The sequence below is a fragment of the Pinus tabuliformis genome, chromosome X (genome assembly GCF_031772625.1).
Source record: "Pinus tabuliformis cultivar Carrire ecotype Pingquan chromosome X, CPIR1, whole genome shotgun sequence".
NCBI classification, from domain to species: domain Eukaryota; kingdom Viridiplantae; phylum Streptophyta; class Pinopsida; order Pinales; family Pinaceae; genus Pinus; species Pinus tabuliformis.
In genome coordinates this window covers 932,001,550-932,024,976 of record NC_142308.1, presented here as the reverse complement: position 1 = coordinate 932,024,976, position 23,427 = coordinate 932,001,550, and positions in this window count along the sequence as shown.

The following is a 23,427-nucleotide window of genomic DNA, read 5'->3' as shown; positions in this document are numbered from 1 at the left end:
AAATAAATTCATTAGTTTTGAATGTCCTTTATTTAAGTTCTATTATTGTAAAACAGTTTGAGATATTTGTAAACCAATCTTAATATTTTTTCAAGATATTTCAGTTTATAATTTTTATAAGTACTTCTTCATTTGAAGCTAAATATTGGGAAGCTAAGAGATTTTTATCTCATAAACATACTTATATACAATAACCTCTTTCACTTTTTACATATCTATCACGGATTGAGATTTACAAGCGTATCATTGGACACTAATTTGCGGATTTTCTGGGGCAGAATGCACAAAGGAAGGATGCAGTTAGTGATTGGAATGCCTCATCATCACTTGAGTGTTGCTATCAAATTCGAATTTCACTTCTTTGTCACCACAAATCCATAGAAATAGTTCCAAATAGATTCATTAGTTTTGAATGTCCTTTATTTAAGTTCTATTATTGTAAAAAAAATTAGATATTTGTAAACCAATCTTGATATTTTTTCAAGATATTTTAGTTTATAATTTTTATAAGTTCTTCTTCATTTGAAGTATTTTGGGTGGATTCTTAGACATTTCTATAAACACCTTATTTTGGAATAGAATTGTTGTTGAACAACTATTGTATGGCTGGCTGGACAAAGTAATAAAGCAAAGGACTTTTATAGGATACCTATGTCAAACGAGAAACAAATAAGTATTCTATATCTTATGTTTTTACAGTTTTTTGGATTAAATATTCATATGTGTTTCACATCTGAATGATAAACGAAAAAAGTATATTTCAGAAAGAGATTTACTGCATTTTGTCTTTAAAATCGTTTATATTCTTAATGTTTTCCTCCAAGCTATCATAGGTAGGGAATTCTTATTGCTCCCTGCTTTTTAGTTTATCATTGTGGCCATTTAACAAAGAATTCTTAATTGCTTTTTGTTAATGATCACCCACTTTCCCCCATCTTGAAACTTTGGTGAAGGATCCTTAATTTCCCTTCCTCCCTTTCAAGACCATTTCACCCTTTCAAGTTATCATTTGTCTCTTGTTTAGCTATCTTGCCCTGTGAAGCCCTCCTTTGTTGAATCAACCTGATCCAGTTAAGCCATCTTCAGTTGACTCCATAGCCCAATGGCCTAAAATACCTTGTTCTATCCATCTACTCCTAAATTCCACCACCAAAAAAAATCAAAACCCCCCAAGCTTTCATAGCTAGCCTAATACCCCATAAACAAAGCTAAATCATAAAGAGAGAGACCTCTCCAAGTACAGATTGGCTAGATTCTATACTTAAAAGTTGGTTTGTGGTTACCTCGGAAATTTCTTTCTTTAACCTTAAGAAAATTTTGAGTGATAACAAGGAGATTTGATGTGAGGAGTTCATTTTGGAACTTTGTACAAGCTTATGGGTAGTACTGTTATAGATGGGTGCAACAGTTCTTTGGTTCCTGAAAGTGGAGAGCAAAATCTAGTGGTCTCTAGAGAAAATACCATGTTATGGAATCAAAGGCTTGGACATAGATCAAAAAAGAATCAAATTAGACCAATTTCTATATGAATATTCTATCGACAAGGGCCTTCGAATAGTTCATGGTAATGGTATGGTAAAAGGTATGTCTAATTTCTCTCTAGATTTCGATTTTTGTGAACATTGTGTATATGGGAAGCAGAATTGGGTGAGTTTCTCCTCTAGTGCTAAGAGGGTGAAAGGGATATTAAAGCCTATGAACAGTGATGTGTTTGGACCTGTGTCAGTTCCATCATTGGGTAAGTTTGTGTACTATGTGTCATTTATAAATGAAATCTCAAGGAATACATGGATATATTTCCTCAAGAAGAAATATGAAGTCTTTGATAGGTTTAAATAATTTAAGGCTTTGGTGGAAAACCAGATAGAGAAAAAGATAAAGGTGTTGAGGACAAATAATGGTGGAGAGTTCTACAAAAAGGAATTTGAACAGTTTTGTAATAAGTGTGGTATAGCACGGTAGAGGACTACTCCATACACACCTGTTGTTGGGAAAAGTATCTATTCAGAACGCCCCTATCCCACTCTAAGGTGTGATAGTGCCTTAGCAACAAACAAGGAAAACTACTTGAGTATTCTTCTTTACGAAATGTAAATGAGGAGGAAGGATGTAACTAACCTGTGTCTTTCGCTAGTTTGTCGATCCAATCGCTCCTCTCTTCAATAGCTCCCAGCTCCTTTCTCCCTTACCGGCCCAGCTTCACCGAATTCCTGCAAGATCACAAGAGAGAGAAACTACACGAAGATATAGACATACATTCATAAAAAGATCAGGATCAGATTAAGCTAAACATGCAAATATAACAAAACATCATTGATACACAGCATGTAGGAGAAACTCAAATAGTTTATTGATATGATAATAAAGTCCAAGAGGAGATACAACCAAGTGAGTCCCGATCCAGCATCTACCTCCGAGCAAAGGAATCCCTTCCTCTCCTCCAACAAAGCATAAATCACCCAATGTACTAATCTCAATCTCAAACCAACAGCAATTCTCTGCAAAGTACAAAATTCCAGCCTCTGGATCTCTGGGATGAGGGATCCATATATAGATGTAAGCAGAGAGGATGAGTCAGCTTATGTTTTGACTTGTGGCTTCTCTCTGTCAGTTCTTGCTTCCACTTGGAGACTGAGAGCCTCTTACTCATCACTTGGTCGAATTCAGTGAGGCAAGTGTCATTGGAGAAGATTCTGGAAGCTTCCATGGTCTTTCCACCTCGTTGAATGACTCTGCCACTTGTCATTTCCCGCTCAACGCACCTGGGTAGTGCATTCAAGTGCGTTTCAACGCACCTAGCTAGTGTACTGGGGTGCTTTGCAACGTAGGCAGCTAGTGGAGCTTCTGAATTGATCCTGATTTGACTAGTTCTGAGTGGTTTTTGGTGGAGAAATTCTGGGAGAAGCTGTCATTGGTTGACCTTGTTCCTTTAGGAGTTGTAAAAACATCTTTAGGGACTTTGGATCCCTTGAATTATGGACATTTCATGCTCATAGCTGTAAGGCACAAAAATGTCTATAACAGTTGCCCCCTAAAGTATGAGGCCGTTTATCGGGTGAAATGCTTTATTAGGAGGATCCGAAGTTCTTTCAATGTTGGGAGGAGACCTGTAATAAGATACAATACAATACATTATTTTTCATACTGTTTTCATGATCTAACTGAGGCGGGCATTCCCATGCTCAGCTTTATAAATTCATTTTTATGTACATAGGACAGACAATCATCTGATGGTAGACTGATGATTCGGATGAAATCATCATCCTTTTGGTAGGATGATTATTTGTTCTGCAATGTTGTACATGTCAATGTCTTTATTTTTCCTGAATATACATCGCAGCCCGGATGGATGAAACTAGATCCGGGGTCTTCAATCTCGTCCGATCTTCACTCTAAGTACAAGTTGATCCATGTGAGAAATGTTTTGAAGTCGAACATGGAAAGACATCGCTTGATTACCAGTCAATGATGTAAACTGTTAACAAGCGCGAGAGGAATCACCGATAATGATAATGACCCTCAAGGTACTGCAGTACAATTCACGTGGTGTGAATAAAGGACTTGGCGTCGAACAACACGCAAAATCTTTCGGTCGAAGGTCATTGATGTATACCTGTCGCCGGAAGTGAGAAACTTGCTATTGAGGCATGCAAGCTTCAAAGTACTGAAGGGGATGTTCCTAGATCAACTTCTTGGATAATGAGCTGATGTCGACAAGAAGCGATCTGTCAAAGGAGGGCCTTAATGTATCCCACATCAGTGACACGGAACGGAGCAAATGATTTTGATGGAGGTGAAAACGATCTGATGATATATGGTTCAGGGTGGCGGTCATGAAAGAATGAAGTATAATGTATGGTAGTGGATGAGACACGGTTGACTTCTCTGGGTGACCTCTCTTGAACATATCAGCGACACTTATATGATGGATTGGTAGCATTTACCCCAAAGGTGGATGGTATGGCGAGACCATGGTGATGTGGCCGGTGAATGAAACAACCCAACCCGACTCAGGCACGGAGTGGAAGTGTCATGTTCAAGAGCGACTTGCTACCAATAAAGGTTCTTTAAGTTTCTTCCCAATTTTTCCCCAGTCATTGTTAACCAGTACCTCTTTATTTTTGTCAAGCTTGAGGAGGATAACATATGCTTGTTCTATAATTTTCCCTTCGGGCAAACCCATCGCTATGTTTTAACGAGCCTAGCGATAGTGAAACTTGTTCTCGTCTAAAGACAAGTTTGTCGCTATTAATGTTTTTAACGAGTCTAACGACAAAGATAACTCGGTCCTTTTCATTTTTAGAGAGTCTGAAAAGGTACGTAAAGTTAACTCTGGAAGTCCTTTTTCGTCATCTAATCCCTTAAGTCCGAAAAAGTATAAAACAATACAGAAGGGATGAATTTTCGATAGTTTTAACGAGCCGAACAAAACAAGCGCTCGATCTTTTTGTGCAATAATCCCTCAGGTCCAAAAATATTAAAATCTAGAGGAGGGATAGCTCTTCCGGTCACTTTAACGAGCTGGAAGGCCAAAACTCGGCAATCTTTTCATATTTTACGAGTCAGATGAAAAGAGCTTAAATAAGACTCGTCTTTTGAGGAACGAGTGATAAAATGGGTAGCAGCTGATTCCAGGTAAGGGTTGGAATTTTCCAAGCACGGCAGTGTCACAAGGATGGCTAGTGAAATCACTCTTCGCAGCTGTTCCTCAAAATGGGTAAACAATCATATGGAGGTGAATGATCGGCCAATGGAAAAGTGGAGGTGACGGTGCAAACACGACCAAGGCTTTAATGGCTGATAATGTTACATTCACGGTGGTTATTTACCGGAGGATAGTTCATTTTTTAACGAGCTTAAACGTGGGTTGAAACACTTGCTCGATCTTATGTTTATTTTTTAACGAGCATGAACTATGTGCTAAAACTGCTCGATTAATCCAGTCATATGATAAGAATGTCTCATGTAAGATGCCATTTTTTATGGAGCTTGCGCCTTACAAAGCTATGCCCCGCATCCTTTCGTTATGAAAGTTTGGAAACGACTAATCCTACGAGTTTAAAGGGTTAGACCTACGGGTTTAAAGGGAGGACCTAAAAATTTAAAAAATAAATAGCCGCCCCTTGCTTGCACTCCAAAAGGTTTGCATGCCCCCAGGTATAAAGTATGATTTCAAGGTTACCCCTTCTTTAGTCTGTTAAAACATTTGTTTTAATGAGAGAGGTCTACCTCTTACAGGTCACCCAAAGATTGTTCTATTAATCTTTCAAACAAAACACTTCTTCGGCGATGTCTACCGAGATAGACAAAGGTGAATGACGACGCCCGCCGATTCACATAATGATCCGGATTTAAACAGGAACGCAACAAATTACAGAAATAACCATATACACAAAGATGCAGCGGAAATAATACTTCATTTCATTAATGGAAAATACTGAAATATGCTTACAACCAGAAATGGAAATAAACCAGCTAGGGCGATGGTAGCTTATCTCTGAGAAGAGATGTGATGGCTACATGCCTCTGAACTGTGTTACAATGAGGCTCGAAGGCCTATTTATTGTTGAGAAACAATGGAAAAACCCTTAACATTCCAAAACCTAACCCTAGGAGATGAAACGCCAAACTGTGGGCCCCGTTTGGGGTAAATTGGTACATCAACTTCCCGGGGTCGTAACTTTGGCATATGATCTCCGTTTGTCGCGTACAATAGCTCATTAGAAAGATCTATCTGAGCATTATCATTGTTGGAATGGGCAACATCGGTCCATTCCATGGACCCATGTTGCCCTCGGATTCCCCAAAAAACGTCGTTTAGGGCCTCAAAACGGCTCCGGAAGTTAAGGACCCGAAAAACTACTAAAAATAGTAAGTTGTGCTACAATTAAGGAAACTGAAAATGCTGAGAAAGACAATGGTGGGGGTCCAGGTGGACTTGGCAGGTGGCCACCAATATCCACCTGGATCATTCCTCCCCCCTTAGGAAGCAATGGTCCTCATTGCGTTGAGCTCCTCCATGAGATGAGGAAACTTCTGCTGAACTTGTTCCCTGGTGAGCCACTTGCCCTGCTGAAGGAGTTGGCCTGCTTTGACAACTCGATATAGTTGGATATTCTGTTGGCGAGTGTTCTTGATCTGTGTGTCCATGATTCGATCAGTTGCAGCTTGTTCCATGCAATCTGCATTTAATTCTGTGGGTTTGAGCTGTTCTGCAATGTCGGATGTGTCTAGCAATGGTGGAAAGTATGGCCGAAGGCGGTCCACATTGAACACTGGGTGCAGGCCAAGGAATGGGGGAATGCTGAGCTCAAATGCATTGTCTCCCATAGCCTTAGTAACGATGTAAGGACCATATCGGAGTGGTCTCAATTTCCGATAGGCTCCAGTAAGGCGTTCCTTTTGCAAATGCAACCAGACTTTGTCGCCCACCTGAAACTTGTGTGGCACCCGATGTTGATCATGTCGCTGCTTGTACTTGGCATTTGATTTCTCAAGAATGTCATGGACCTGCTGGCGAATATGTTGGATGCGCTCAATGAAGCTGGTGGCCTTATCTGTTTCGGACTGGACATGAGCTGAATTCATGTGAGTAGCTGCAAGTGGCATGGCCACATCAATGGGGCATAGCGGCTGGAATCCCAAACCCACCTGAAAAGGGCTATGGCCAGTGGAGCTGTGAAGAGCTCGGTTGTAGCTGTGCTGAACATAGGGGAGGCTCTCGTCCCATGTGCGTGGATGCTTTGAGTTATACATGCGCAGAATGTGCACAATCATCCTATTGACAACCTCTGTCTGGCCATCAGTTTGAGGATGGAAGGTTGTGGACTTCGTGAGTTTGGTGTCCAGCATTGACCAGAGACTGGACCAAAATGTGCTGAGAAACCGACTGCCCCGATCTGAGATGATAGACTGTGGGATCCCAAAGTGCACCCACACTCGTTCAAAGAAGAGTTTAGCAGTGGCTTCTGCTGTGATATTCTTCTTGCGGGCCACCATAATGGCCATCTTCGAGAACTTGTCGACGACCACAAAAACACAGTCATTTCCATGCTTAGTGGAAGGAAGGCCTGACATGTAATCCATGTAGATGGATTCCCAAGGTCGACTAGGGGTAGGCAACGGGGTATAGAGGCCGTGCTTCTTAATGGTCGGTTTGGCAATGGCACAGGCAGTACATGATCGGATGTACTTCCCAACATCCTGTCGAAGATTCGGCCAATAGAAATAATTTTGCAGTACTGCCACTGTTTTCTCGACCCCGAAATGCCCAGCAGCCCGACTGTAGTGTGCTTCCCAAATCATCTTGGCACGCTCGCTTGAAGGAACACAAAGGTGACCGAGGTGGCATAATAGGGCATCCTGGAGGTGAAAATCTGCAACATGCCGACCCTCCAAGAGTGTCTGGTATGTGTGGCCGAATTCTGGGTCGCTTTTGTAGAGAAGTGGCCAATCAAAAGTCTCGTGCCCACAAGAGTTGAGCACGGTGGTCAGCGCCATGATCGGTGGTCGACTGAGGCAATTTGCAACATTATTGGTGTTGCCCTTTTTATACTTGATATTCAAGTGAAACTGTTGCAGGTATGTAGACCACTTCTGATGGCGATCATTCTGCAATTTCCCTTGGGTCTGTATGAACTGCAGGGGTCGGTGGTCTGTGTGGATGACCGTTTCCTTCCCCAAAATGTAATGCTTCCATTGTCGGCAGGCCTGTACAATGGAATACATCTCTTTATCATAAGTGGGGTACTTCCGGACTGTGTCTGAAAGAGTTTCACTGTGATATGCCACTAGATGTCCATGTTGAGTAAGGATTGCCCCAATAGCATAGTCAGAGGCATCTATCTCAACCTCAAATGGTTGTTGTAAATCTGGTAACGCGAGCATTGGTGCCATGCAGAGGTGATCCTTCAACTCCCTGAATGCCTTCTGTTGAGATTCCGACCAAAAGAATTTTGCTTTCGCCCCTCCCTTGGTGACTTGACTCAAGGGCCAAGAAATATGAGAAAACCCCAGCACAAACCTGCGGTAGAAGTTGGCAAGACCTAGAAAGCTGCGGAGCTCTGTTAGAGTGGTTGGAGAGGGCCAATCCCGAATGACTTGGACCTTGGCTGGATCGACATGCACCCCCTATTCATCAATGATGTATCCCAGATACTGAACCTGGGTCATGCCAAAAGTGCATTTCTCCAAATTGGCACATAGCTTGTGTTGCCGCAGTGTTTGGAGAACCTGTCGGATGTGGTGGAGGTGCTCTTCCCAACTCTGGCTGAAGATCAGAATGTCATCCAAGTATACTACTACAAAGGAGTTGGTGAATGGCTGCAAGATGTCATCCATTAGCCTCATAAAGGTTGTAGGAGCATTCGTCAATCCGAAAGGCATGACCAACCATTCGAAGAGGCCCTCCTTGGATTTGAAGGCAGTCTTCCACACATCTGAGGGTTCGATTGGTACCTGGTGATATCCTGACTTCAGATCGATCTTGCTGAAATATTTCGCCCCCTTTAGTTGGTCTAGGAGGTCATCAATCCGCGGGATCAGGTACCTATTACGGACAGTGATCTTGTTCAGCGCCCGATAGTCAATACAGAGTGTCCACGTCCCATCCTTCTTCTGTACCAACACGATCGGGCTCCCACAGGGCGATGAACTCGGACGGATGTGACCTTTCTGCAGGAGCTCCTGAATCTGCCTCTTGATTTCATCGTTCTCCAGAATGGAGCGCCGATAAATTGGTCCATTGGGTAGCGGCGCACCTGGGGTCAGATCGATGGAGTGCTTGACTTGACAGTGCAGAGGAACCCCTGCCGGGGAGGTGAAGATGTCTTCGTACTCCTCCACAATCTTGTCCATCTGTAGCTGTCGTGCAGAGGGACCCCGTTTGGAGGCTGTGGCCACTGTCTTCTTCTTCCCTTGAGGACGTATCATCAGAAAAACAAATTTCCTGGTTTTGGAAATGATCTTACTGCATTGTTTTGCAGTAATCAAAGAGATGGTGGCAGGTGGTGCTACCTCTGGTATCCTGAACAACTTATTTCCCAATGTGATAATAACAGCACGGTGCCTTGATTCATACACAGCATGGTGCTTCCACAAGTATGGTTGTCCTAGTAATACATCACAAACTTCAAGGGGAGCAATGTCACACAATACCTCATCCGTGAAGGGCTTGATGTTGTATGGAAGGCGACACTGCTGACTCACGCGAAGATCTCGCCCTTGGTGAAGCCACCCAATGGTGTATGGTTGTGGATGTGCTGTGGTCGGTAAGCCCAACCGCTTCATGACCTCTGCCGAAATGAGGTTCTTTTGACTCCCGCTATCAACAATGAACTGTATCGGGGAGCCCTTTACCCACATCTGGGAGTGGAAGAGACGCTCCTCCTCCTCTGGATCTTCGGGTTCATTTTTATGGATCTTTTCGGTAGCAACAGTGGTGCTGGGATCCGCATCAATGATCTACTTCCCTTTTTCATACCCCTTATCGGGTTCTGACTCAGAGTCGGAACATGCATCTGATTCTGAAACCTTTACCTCAGCCACCAGTGACTGCTTGGCCCGACACTCACTTGTGTTGTGAGTGGAGCTCTTATGGAACTCGCACCATTTTCCAGTGTCCTTTCTCGGCTTCGCGGCGTTGTTCTTTGCTTGCAGCTTCGGCTGGTTGTCTTGGGCTGTCTCGCCTTGGCTTTGTCCTTTGTTCTATGGTTTAGGGGCACCTTTCCCCTGCTTTGGATTCGCAGATCCAAAGTCTCGCTTCTTTTGTTTAAACTTCTGCTCGACCTTGACGGCATATCGGTATGCCGCACCGAGCGAGGGGATGTTTAGGAATTGTATTTCTTCCTGGATGTACTTGTGCAGGCAGCCACGGTATTTGAGTATCAAATGTTGCTCTGAATCCTTGATACCCAACTTTGTGCGAAGGGTATGGAAAAGATTGGTGAACTCCGGCACGTCTTGGTCCCTTCTCTGCCGCAGCGTGGTCCACTTTATGTATTCATCCTCATAGCTTCCGACAGGGTAGTACTGCTCCTTGACGGCATCCCGGAACAAATCCCAGGTGGGTGCGGCTGAAAATAGTGAGCCAGTACTTTCATCCTTCTGCTCGCAGTAGGTTTCCCACCAGTCCTTGACGTGGGGGTCTGCTTTGAGAAGAGCAAAAACAATCTTTTCCCGACTCGAAAATTCATGAACAAAAAAATAACCCTCTAGCAGATTTAACCATTTATCTACGTCATCGGCGTCTATCTGACCCTCGAATATGGGGATTTCAAAATTAACTTGTACCTTAAAGGGTGTGGCGTTTCCAGAGGAGCTGCTGGAAGCCGATGTGCCGCTTCTGGGTAGCCGCTGAAGGATCTAGGCAAAGCTGTCCATCATCACGTTCCGTTGTCGCTCGAGGGCTTCTTCGAGCAAGATTTTGATGGGATCTCCTGCCCCCTCGTCTTTCTTCTCGTCCGCCATGGGAGGCCGTCGGGATTTGCGAGGCTGGTCTTGCAAAGGTTCAACCAGTTCAAGCCCTAACTCCTTATATCCCGACCTTGTTGGGGACATGCAAAGAAAAACAGAGAAAAAGCAGACCGCTCTGATACCACTGATCCGGATTTAAACAGGAACGCAACAAATTACAAGAATAACCATATACACAAAGATGCAGCGGAAATAATACTTCATTTCATTAATGGAAAATACTTAAATATGCTTACAACCAGAAATGGAAATAAACCAGCTAGGGCGATGACAGCTTATCTCTGAGAAGAGATGTGATGGCTACATGCCTCTGAACTGTGTTACAATGAGGCTCGAAGGCCTATTTATTGTTGAGAAACAATGGAAAAACCCTTAACATTCCAAAACCTAACCCTAGGAGATGAAACGCCAAACTGTGGGCCCCGTTTGGAGTAAATTGGTACATCAACTTCCCGGGGTCGTAACTTTGGCATATGATCTCAGTTTGACGCGTACAATAGCTCATTAGAACTAAAAATAGTAAGTTGTGCTACAATTAAGGAAACTGGAAATGCTGAGAAAGACAATGGTGGGGGTCCAGGTGGACTTGGCAGGTGGCCACCAATATCCACCTGGATCACATAACTTTGACAAAAGAATCTTATTCTAGAACAACCCCTCTTCCAATCACGGACGGGGTACGGACTAGTCATATTCTCCCGCGGAAACCTACCCTATACCCAAAGTTTCCATGCCGAAGCAGACCAGGACGCATGCCCCCTGGGGTCCAGTCATATCCCTCGGAATTACTCGCGCTCATCGGGAGGACGGACCGTGGATTGAGACATTTCTTGCGTGAAGAGACCATTTAGGGATGGTATATGACTATTTGCAATGCGTGATCCGGGAAATGAAAGCTGGTCCACGAGCTTGACCACTCTTCCTTCATGCGGAAAACACATTACTCTAAAGAGTGAGGAGACGATGGCTCCCATGCAATATATATAGTCTCGTCCAAGGAGTAGGTTATAATCCAAGGGTCCTTGAACGACCATCACGTTCATTTGAACGATCTTCCCTTTCAATGTTATGGGTACATTGGGGAGGATCCCTAAAGGTCGACTGGTTCCTTTATCGAAGCCTGTCAGATTTCTCATTTCAGGCAAAAGCGATGGCGAACCAAGCGCTTTCCAAGCAGTAGAGGAAAGGATACTCACAGATGCCCCCTCATCAATGATGGTGCCAGCCATGACCATTCTGTATATTTGGACGATAATTCGGAATGGTATGCTTGCTGGCAAACGGGGTCTGCCTAGTTGGTTCCAGTCGAAGGATACAACTAGGTTGCTTGGTGGTGGGACCGAGTAAACGGCCGGGTATCGCTCTGACGAACTTCCTTCCTGCGATAAAGGAATGGGTGGATTGCCCCCATGTTCGTCAGAATCTGTGTTGATGAAGAGAATTTGGACGGTGTCATCCTTATTCTCCTCAGTGACTGTATCATTCGAAGATAAAACCTTTGAAGGCAAGACCGGGTCAACTGCCGCCTCGACCTTTTGACTTTCATCAGGTATGGGTTCAGCTGGTTCATCTTCAATGACTGGTGCTTCAGCTGACCACTTGAGCGGGCCAGCTGGATTCTCAACTAACGAAGGACTTGGCAAGAGTTTCTTATATCCAGGAGGGAGTCGTAACGGTGAAACCGGACGATCATCCAAAACTCTTTTCGCTTCGTCTAAGAAGGGACAACAGTGGATGGCGTGGTTGCCTTCGCACAGTCTACAGGGAGATCTAGCTCTCCATTTTTGTCCTGGGACTTCACTTTCGCTAGTTGACGATGTGCTTTCAACATGGCTATCAAAGGTTGACACCACTGGATTGTGCAAACGGGGAGACCAGTCCCTTAGTATCCGAGGGATGCAGGGACAATCTCTGTGAAAGTGGTCTCCCTTGCAAATGACACATGGCGATTTAGGCCTGGTCAGTGCAGTGTGTGGATTTTCGTTAGACGACACTCGTTTGCCCCCAATCGCCTTTGGCTCCTTCTTCTTCTTCTCTTTCTTCTTCTTTTCCTTCTTCTCCTTAGGAACTTGACTTTTGGCTTTGCCAGCCCCATCAAGCGAAGAGGAAGGAGGAGAGGAAGAATTAGAGGAAGTAGAAGGCTGGTGGGTAACTCTGGACTGGTCTAACTGTTGATTCGACTGTTCAGGAATAGTGGTGTTCTGAACGACATTGGTTGAGAAGAGCCAGACTGGCAAGTCAATTGTCAGTCCTGGAAGCGACAATGTGGCCATATGGGGCGCACCAACCTCTCCCCAAGAGGAGAAAGGACTAGGATTTCCACCAAGGGGAATTCCTTGGTTGGTAGGCTCCATTTTCTCAACCTAAAGATCAACGCAGGAAAAAGGGCATGAATATTCCGTTTAAAATAAATTTTAACGACGCTTGGACACAACTTGCTTTTTCAATTTTAAAGAGTCGAGAAAAAGCAAAAGATGACTCTAGTCTCCTTCGATTTTTAATGAGCCTGAAGTGACAAGTGCTCAGATGGACCTTTTCCGTTAAGGAGTCTGAAAAGGAACGAAAGGGACTGCTCTGGAGTTCTAGGTAAAGGGTGTGCCAAACCTTTCGCAAAACCGCAGAATACTTTTTAAGGTACGGGCGGTCAATCTTCCCGAATGTTGTGTTCAGTGCATTGCGATCAGTAGGGCGGCCGACACGGCTTCCTATGGATAAAGGTTTTATGCCTATAGGGGTCTCCCAATATATACTTGATGGTACGTGGGAGCACAATCTGTACTGGCGCTTATCGTCTCTCAGGAGGAATCACCCAACCATCAATGAGATCGACAGTCACCAGGTTTTACGACGTTGGAACACGTCTCTAGCCTAGACCTCTATGTTGTGTGTTAAGTTACAAAGCGTTGTTAAGTTCATTCAATTTATTTTAAGTTGATCTTTTTAGAAGTTTTCCTTTTTGGATCACCACGAGATGTAGATACAATTCCTAAATGCAGTCTAAAGATGATAAGCAAGCTTTTATCTCTTTTCAACAATGAAAATCCTAGCTACAAGGGGAAAAGAAAGACACAAACTTTTCTCAAAGAGCATAGAGCACACTGTAAATGCACTTTTCCTAAATCAAACCATACAAACTATCAATATGCAAATGCACAAATACATGTATTTGTTTTCACTTTCTTAATATTGATGCCTAAAAAGAAAGCTGTTGTACAAATTTGAATTCGATTTCAAGTGAAAACACAAACAAGTTTCTTTTTGAAATCAAAAAGACGATTACGACACTTTATGATTTTGAAGTAAACACTTGTTTCGACACTAGAAATTCACAAACTCAAACCAAAAGACAAAAGTAAAAGCGCAACCAACTGTCAACAGCAGACAAACTTACCCCTAAGATCAAAACGACACTTACCACAGGTCTAGATCTAAGGGCGACAGTATGACTAGTTTACTTTTGTAATGGGAAACTACAAATGATGTAACAAATACACAAAAACAAATACAGTTTCTTTTATACAACTGAGGCGGAATTAAGGCAGAGAACTCAGAAAAGGGGTTTTCAGATAGGTACACACACTGATAATAGGCTGCAAAAAACAGAGATAAAACTGAACACAAGGATGCAAAGAACCACAGCTGCATAGGGCAAAGGCTGATCAGCGCACCTGCAGCATAGAGAAACTGAATTGCAGCGCAGGTAGCCCTCTCGGGACCTACGTTGAAATGCAGAGTCTCTTCACAGAGCCTGCGCTGAAGCAGAAACGAGAATTGTCTCTGGGTTCTGGGTCACGGTTTGCAGTTTGATCTGAGGTTTTTGGCCGGATAAAAGCTATCAATAAGGTACAATTAGAAGGATGATTTAAAGGAGGACTAAGAGCTATCACAAAGGGCAGTTAGAGCATTTGTGGATCAGCTTGTTCAGATCATAAACAGGCCCAGTGAGTGGACTAGAGTGACAGATCTCTACTTTGCATTTCTAAATGGCAAATGCAGTTCGATTCAGCACTCCTAAGTTTATGAGAAGAACAACAATAGAAACACAAATAAACTAACTAGATACGATCTCCAACGGAGTGGCCAATTTTTTGTTGGGAAAAGTATCTATTCAGAATGCCCCTATCCCACTCTAAGGTGTGATAGTGCCTTAGCAACAAACAAGGAAAACTACTTGAGTATTCTTCTTTACGAAATGTAAATGAGGAGGAAGGATGTAACTAACCTGTGTCTTTCGCTAGTTTGTCGATCCAATCGCTCCTCTCTTCAATAGCTCCCAGCTCCTTTCTCCCTTACCGGCCCAGCTTCACCGAATTCCTGCAAGATCACAAGAGAGAGAAACTACACGAAGATATAGACATACATTCATAAAAAGCTCAGGATCAGATTAAGCTAAACATGCAAATATAACAAAACATCATTGATACACAGCATGTAGGGGAAACTCAAATAGTTTATTGATATGATAATAAAGTCCAAGAGGAGATACAACCAAGTGAGTCCTGATCCAGCATCTACCTCCCAGCAAAGGAATCCCTTCCTCTCCTCCAACAAAGCATAAATCACCCAATGTACTAATCTCAATCTCAAACCAACAGCAATTCTCTGCAAAGTACAAAATTCCAGCCTCTGGATCTCTGGGATGAGGGATCCATATATAGATGTAAGCAGAGAGGATGAGTCAGCTTATGTTTTGACTTGTGGCTTCTCTCTGTCAGTTCTTGCTTCCACTTGGAGACTGAGAGCCTCTTACTCATCACTTGGTCGAATTCAGTGAGGCAAGTGTCATTGGAGAAGATTCTGGAAGCTTCCATGGTCTTTCCACCTCGTTGAATGACTCTGCCACTTGTCATTTCCCGCTCAACGCACCTAGGTAGTGCATTCAAGTGCGTTGCAACACACCTAGCTAGTGTACTGGGGTGCTTTGCAACGCAAGCAGCTAGTGGAGCTTCTGAATTGATCCTGATTTGACTAGTTATGAGTGGTTTTCGGTGGAGAACTTCTGGGAGAAGCTGTCATTGGTTGACCTTGTTCCTTTAGGAGTTGTAACAACATCTTTAGGGACTTTGGATCCCTTGAATTATGGACATTTCATGCTCATAGCTGTAAGGCACAAAAATGTCTATAACAACACCTCAGCAAAGGGGAGTTGCAGAAAGAATGAATAGGACCTTGATGGAAAATGCAAGAAGCATGCTCATCGGTGTCGGGTTAGGAAATAAATTCTTGGCAGAGGTGGTGGAGATTGCATGTTACCTAGTTAATAGATCACCTTAATCAGTGTTGGAGGATAAATATCCACATGAGGTATGGACTGGTAAGAAACCATCTCCTTCACATCTGAGGGTATTTTGTTGTGATGCATATGTACATGTTCCAAAGGAGAAAAGAACCAAGTTGGATATTAAATCTGAAAGGTGCATCTTTATTGGGTATAACTATGGTTTAAAAGGTTATAAGCTTTGGATCCGAGAAACAAGGAAGGGTGTGTACAGCTGAGATGTGGTGTTTAGAGAGGTGAAATATGTTATAAAACATGAATTCCTACCAAAGGAACCTGAGAAGATAGAGTTTTAGCTAAGGGAGGAAGGATCAAACTCTATAGTTGAAGTGGAATAGAAGATGAAGAACCACAAACTCCAGCTGTGAGAAGATCAATTCGAGAAAGAAAGTTAGGTATAGTCCATTTTCTTTCTGTTCAAATTTTGTTTTATCTATTATTGATGATGATCCTAGAATTATCAGGGAGGCAATAGATTCAGAGTATGGAAAACTCTAGAAAGAGGCCATGGTTTATGAAATGACATCTTTGGACAAAAATGAGGCTTGGGACCTGGTGGAGTTGCCAGTTGGAAGGAAACCCATTGGAAGAAAATGGGTGTTTAAGAAGAAGATAAATGTAGAAAGCAAGGTGGAGAAATACAAAGTTCAATTAGTAGCAAAGGGTTATTCCCAGGTGTCGGGAATTGATTTTGGTGATATTTTTTCTCTTATTTCCAAGGTATCTTCTATTAGATTACTTTTATATGTTGTTTCTTCTTTTGATTTTGAGGTAGAACAGATGGATGTGAAGACAACATTTCTTCACAGGGATCTAGAAGAAGAGATCTACACGAAGAAACGTGAAGGCTTTGTAGTGACAGGAAAGAAATAACATGTATGCAGGTTAAAAAAACCTTTGTATAAGTTAAAACAATCACAAAGGATGTGGTATCATAAATTTGATACATATATATGGGGACTTGGCTTCACCAAAAGCAAAGTGTATTACTATGTGTATTTTAAATTAATTAGTGACCATGTTATTTATCTGGTCTTATATGTGGATGTCATCTGATAATGAGATATTAGACAATTATTAAGGTATTATAGACTCGTGTGCATAGATTTGCCTATGTTACTTTGTGCAATGGATCAATAAGATTGCGAAATACATAGACAATGAAGCAGTTAAACAACATAATGACAAACACACATAAACACAGCAATTTTAATAAGGAGTTCACCCAACACTTCTAGGCTACGTCTCCTGGTCCAGCCTTCAGTGATGACCTCTCTATTATGTCTTCAGAAGCAAATTTTTTACAAAAGTGAGCTCAATTTGAGTCTCACACAACAGATACAAAATAACAAGGCTTTACTTGGATCCCCCAAGTCTTTCTGAGTACACAGACTCTCCTCACTTACCCTTTGTCTCTGTTTGCTCTCTGTCTCAGCACTGCTTGTCTCTGTCTTCTGTCTTTTGTGGCTTTAAAGCCAATCGGCGTTCTCTGTTCGTTTCCCCTTCCCAGTCTCTCTGACTCCCAGTCTCTGTCCACTTAAATCCCCTTCTGAGCGTTAGCAATCATTGCATAAAGTCTTTAGGGAAGGCGGCCACTTGTTCTACAACGGAAGGGACCATCGGGCCTTTGAAATCCCCAAAAATAGCGTTTTCTGTTTACACAGAGAAACACTGTAAAACACAGGAAAAATCCACCAAAGAATTGTTCATCGGACTTCAAATATTCATAAATATGCACTATATTTCTATCGGGTCTGCCTTTGTATCATGATCGCATCTCCACCGTTGATATGAGGGATCTTGAAACAATGGCTGAGATTCATTTCAGGCGGCTCATGAGTACGGGAGTTAACCGCCCGAAAAGGGTGGTTTTCTCTCTCTGGGGCCTGGCCACGTGACAGACAGTGTACGAGCTCGGGTGGAGTCCAGCCGAAACCACTTACCACCTACGGCCCACTTGAAATCCTGCGTGTTTCATGATTCCCCTTTGTATTTGAAAAATACATTAAAACATGGAAATCCTGCAAAAACGGCTTTATGCAGACTTGAAATATTATACATATGCATTCATAAACCCTTTCGGGTCTAGTTTCATTGCATCGGCGCATTCCCTTCGCTTTTTGTTTATTTAACAAAAACGCGAAAATATATAGAAAAATGCCATTTAACAAAACTCAAAATATATGGAATACCATTTATAACTCTATCGGGTCCGTTATAGTCCCGCTCTTCTGTGTAGATCCGATGCGATATTGCGATGAGATTGATCGCAATCGCATATTGTACATACCCCCGGTCCGTTTGGTAAGCGCTCCACTGTGGTTTGCCGACGCGATATTGCGATGAAACTTGGGCCACCAATCTGCGTGTTTGATCGACGGTCCTCGTTGACCCCGCTGATCACTGTTGCATATTCCATGTAGTAACCTCTAATAGCCTTCGCCCGTCACCGCCGATTGCGATTTGCCGATCGAATCTGGACCGTTGATCGGCCAGATCCGACGGCTTCTGTGCATCATTATCCAAGCCATCGATAGCTCTGTTTTTGGTCATTTCTTCGTGTTTTTTCCTCCCGATAGTGTAATCTAATATTTCTAAAACTTCTTCTTTTGCGATGGTTTTTTGGATTTTGAAGACTTAGAGTGTGTTTTGGATCCATTTTGGATCACGCCTTCCCACTAAAAAAGCTTTTGAACCACCAAAAGTTGGCTTTTAAGCATCAATAATGTGAGGATACAGCTTCCTCACTTGTCCAATCTCTATCCATCTTGCACTGCTTGGTTTTGAACCTTTGAGTCTGATTCTGAGGTACTCAACATCCCCTTTGCGCATAGTTCTAACCTTCATATCTAGAACTGTATCTTCCTGCAACTCATTGAGATATTCAGGAAACAGATCATCAATAGAAGGCAACTGACTTTGCTCTTCGGGGTCTTCAACCAATGAAGGTTCAAATAGTCTCAAGTTCTCTACATTAACTACTGAATAGATGTGCATGTAAGTTGGCAAATCAAGGCGAAAAGATTTCTCACAAATTTTCTCAAGTATCTTAAAAGGCCCATACCTTATTGGCTTCAACTTTTTACCTTCACCTTGCATTCTGTCTTTGTTGATGTACAGCCAGACTTGATCACCAACTTGGAAGCCATGCTCAATTCGATGCTTATCATGCCTTTCCTTGTACTTGGCCTAGCTTCTCTCGATTTGTTCCTGCACTTCCTGGTGAATTTCTTGGATCTGTTCAATGAACTTGGTTGCTTTGTCCACATCACTATGTCCATCAACTGTTATGTCTTTATTGAAGACAAAATCCAAGGGAGACCTTGGTGTAAAACTAAAACAAGTCTCAAAAGGAGATCTCTATGTAGAAGAGTGTTTAGCACAGTTGTAAGCATGTTGCACATAACACAAATGTTCATCCCAAAGCTTGGGATGCTCAATGCAATAACCTTTGAGCAACTGGATCATTGTCCTATTGACCACCTCTATTTGGCCATCTATTTGTGGATGAAAGGTTGTGCTCTTTTTCAGTCTGGTGTCCATCAATTCCCACAGACTTGACCAAAACTTCCCAACAAATCAAGAATCTCGATCAGATACAATGGAAGTGGGTAACCCAAAATGAACCCATACATGCTGAAAGAACAACTTTGCTATTTGTTTAGCTATAATCTGCATGTTACAAGGTATTAAAATACACATTTTGCTGAACTTGTCCACAATAACATATAAATAGTCATGACTCTTTGTAGATTTTGGCAATCCCCCAACAAAGTCCATGTAAACACTTTCCCAAGGATGAGAAGGAACTGGAAGTGGAGTGTACAAGCCTAATTTTCTATTGTTGGGCTTGCTTTTAGCACACATGGTACACCCTTTAATATATCTAGAAATTGTTTCATGCATTCTTGGCCAATAATAGAAACTTTGCAGCTGTGCAACTGTTTTACTCACACCAAAATGACCTGATATTAGAGAAGTATATGCTTCTTGGATTATATTAACTCTTTCAGTTTGAGGAATGCATAACTTTCCCAAATGATATAAGCATTGGTCCTTAACATGATAATCCAATTCTTCTACTTATTTGCCATGACTTAAAGTTGCATATACATCTTTAAAATCTACATCTTGAGCATATTCTTCAATGTAGCTTTCATGCAATACTGAGTTATGCTTAAGTATACTAGATGCATTTATGATTGGTCTGGATAGCATATCTGCAACTTTATTGTGTATGCCCTTCTTATATCTGATGACAAGATGAAACTGTTGTAGAAAACCCATCCACCTATAGTGTCTTGATTGTTGCAATTTAGTTTGTGAGTGAAAATATTGAAGTGGTTGATGATCTATATGTATAATTGTTTCTTTTCCCAATAGGTAATGTTTCCACTTTTTCACACTCTACACTAATGCATACAATTCTTTATCATATGTGGGATAATTAACTGCTGCAGAATTAAATGTCTCAGAATGATAGCATATGGGTTTACCATGTTGCATCAACACTGCTCCCTTCGCATAGTCACTGGCATATGTTTCAATCTCAAATGGTCTTTGAAGATCTGGCAATGTTAGTATTGGTGTTATACTAATTTTTTCTTTCAAGGTGTTGAAGGCTTTCTGCTGTTTGCCTCCCCACTGAAACACCTTGTTCAATCCTGTTAAAGCATGTAAGGGAGCTGCAATCAAGGAAAAGTTAGCAATAAACTTCCTCCAATATTGTGCTGCTCATAGGAAGCTCCTAACTTCTGTAGCAGATTTGGGTTTAGGCCAGTTCACAATGACTTCAACCTTAGAGGGATCTATCTTCAATTCACCACCCCCTACAATATGACCCAAATAAATTAAAGATGTTTTGCCAAATTCACATTTTGATAACTTCACATGGAGATTTTCTTTTTCCAAAACATCTAGAGTCTGCTTTACATGCTTCAAATGTTCTTCCCATGTTTCACTGAAAACAATAATGTCATCTAAATATACAATTACAAAATCATCAATAAAAGGTCGGAGTACATCATTCATAACTCTCATGAAAGTGGCAGGAGCATTAGTTAAGCCAAAAGGCATAACTAGCCATTCATACAACCCTTGCTTTGTTTTGAAAGTAGTCTTATATGCATCTTGTTCCGCAACTCCGGCCTGATGATAGCCACTACGCAAGTCCAACTTGGAAAATTAAATAGCTTCTTTCAATTGATCTAATAGATCATCTATGCAAGGAAGAGGATAATGATTCTTGATCATTATTTTATTAAGTTCTCTATAATAAATGCACATCCTCCATGAACCATCTTTATTTCTCACCAACACGATTGGAGATCCACATGGTGATGTGCTTGGTCTTATGAACCCTTTCTCGAGCAGCTCCTATACCTGCTTCTTGATCTCTGCATCCTCTAAAATGGATAACCTATACATTCTGATGTTAGTCAATGGAGCATCTTGTTGCAAATGAATATCATGTATTATTTCCCTTTTGGGTGGCAGACCTTTAGGTTCTTGAAATAGGATATCATATTCCCAAACAACTTTTTCTAATCAACTTTCTGTTTAGCATCACAACCCTCAAATACATTGGTTTTATCTGGGTTCTTTTCCTTTACAACCATTAGTAAAAGTTGGTTGCATGAATTTACAATTATTTTCATCTGCCCTGAGTTTATGAGAGTGTAGTTGTTTTTGAGCTGATGAGCTCTTACAATATATTCTATTCCATATTTTGTAAGTTGATACTTATTTTCAGTTCTATAGAAAATAGCTTTTATATCATACAAGTAAGGACTTCCTAAAACAATACCACATATATCCAAGGGAACTATATCTAACTCAACCTCATCTACAAAAGTTGACCCAAAAGCAAACCTAAGTTTACATTGTCTAGTCACTTGTAGCTTTGCTTTATCACATACCCAACCTAATGGATATGGCTTCTTGTGAGGTGTGGTTAGTAGTCCCAACTTCTTTACAATTGCTTCAGAAATCAAGTTTACTTGTGATCCACTATCAAATAAAGTATCAATCTTTTGATGCTTGGAAATAACTCTAATATGAAAAAGCTCATGTCTTTTCCTCTCATTTTCTTCATTATCAATAGATTGTGCAGAATTACTAGTAGATGCTTCAGAATTTTTACCTTTTATACCTGTAGCTGTGACTGTTGTTTCATCACCTGAGTTTGGCCCCAAATCTTTCTTAATAGCAGGAGCAGTCTTCTTCTTCTTGCCATCGCAATTCTTTAGTTTCTAGTCCAGATGCAAAGACCAGCAGTGTTCATCATCGTGTCCACCCTTCTTGCAGCGAGTGCATGAAGGTTTGTCTTTCTGTACAGCGTTTTCCTTCCTCTCTTTCCATTTCTGCTTCTTCTTTTTCTTGTTCTTGTTTGTAGTGGGTTTTGATGATCCCCCAATCTCTGGGTTCACATTCTTGCCTCTAACCTCTAGATGTGTAGCCTGAACAGCTACCTCATTTATGCTAGTGGGGTTAAACATGAGAATGGTGTGCCTCAAATAGCTGTGCAGACCACTATATACTTCAACAAAGTTTCAGGTGAGTCTAGAGAAATGCCTAGAATTAAAGCTCTTTTTCTAAATTCCTGGGTATAGCTTTGTACACTTTGGCCCTTTAATTGGCGAAGAGTTTGCCAACTCATCATCGCTTGTTGCATATAAGCTAGTGGATAGAACTGTTTTTTAAGGGCAGAAACAAATTCACTCCAGGTAGAAAGAATTTTACCATGCTTCTTCAATCGGCTTGTGTCCTGCCTTCCCACCATACTAGGGCAGTTCCTCCAAGGCAAAGGTTGGCCAGCTGAATCTTTCTCCTTTCTGAATTGATGTTCTACACCTTGCAATATACATCAATCTGTCTAATCTAGTTATCTAGCTTTTCTGCATTTAATTCTCCATCATAGATTGGCAAATCAAACTTTACATATAATTTAATTAAAGATGTTTTCTTCTTTTTATTTTCAAGGCTAGAAGGAGGTGTTGATGGAGGAGGCTCTTCCCCTTTCCCTTTGCCTCCTGAATGGGCAAGTAGAAGAGGTTCCTCTACTCTTTTGCTTATTTGAGATGCTAAAGGGTCTTCACCCCGACCTTTCTTAAATTCTCAATACATCTCTTCTAACATGGCTCTCATGGTCATGAAACTGTCCATGAACTGAGAGTCTGATTCCAAGGGAATTTCTTCTGTCATTTTCTTCCTAGGATACACTCTTACAATTTCTGGATTAGCCTCAACAAGTTCTCCTTCTCCTATTTTGAGCTTTGTCCTAGTTAGCATTCAACAATCCAGCACAAGCTTGTCTAACCTTGGCAAACCTAAAGCTCTGATACCACTTGATCTGATAATGAGATCTTAGACAATTATTAAGGTATTATAGACTCATGTACATGGATTTGCTTATGTTACTTTGTGCAATGAATCGATAAGATTGCGAAATACATAGACAATGAAGCAGTTAAAGAAAATAATAGACAAACACACATAAACACAACAAGTTTAATAAGGAGTTCACCCAAAACTCCTAGGCTATGTCTCCTGGTCCAGCCTTCAGTGGTGACCTCTCTATTATGTCTTTAGACATAGAGTTTTTACAAAAGTGAGCTCAATTTGAGTCTCACACAACAGATACAAAACAACAAGGCTTTACCTAGATCCCCCAAGTC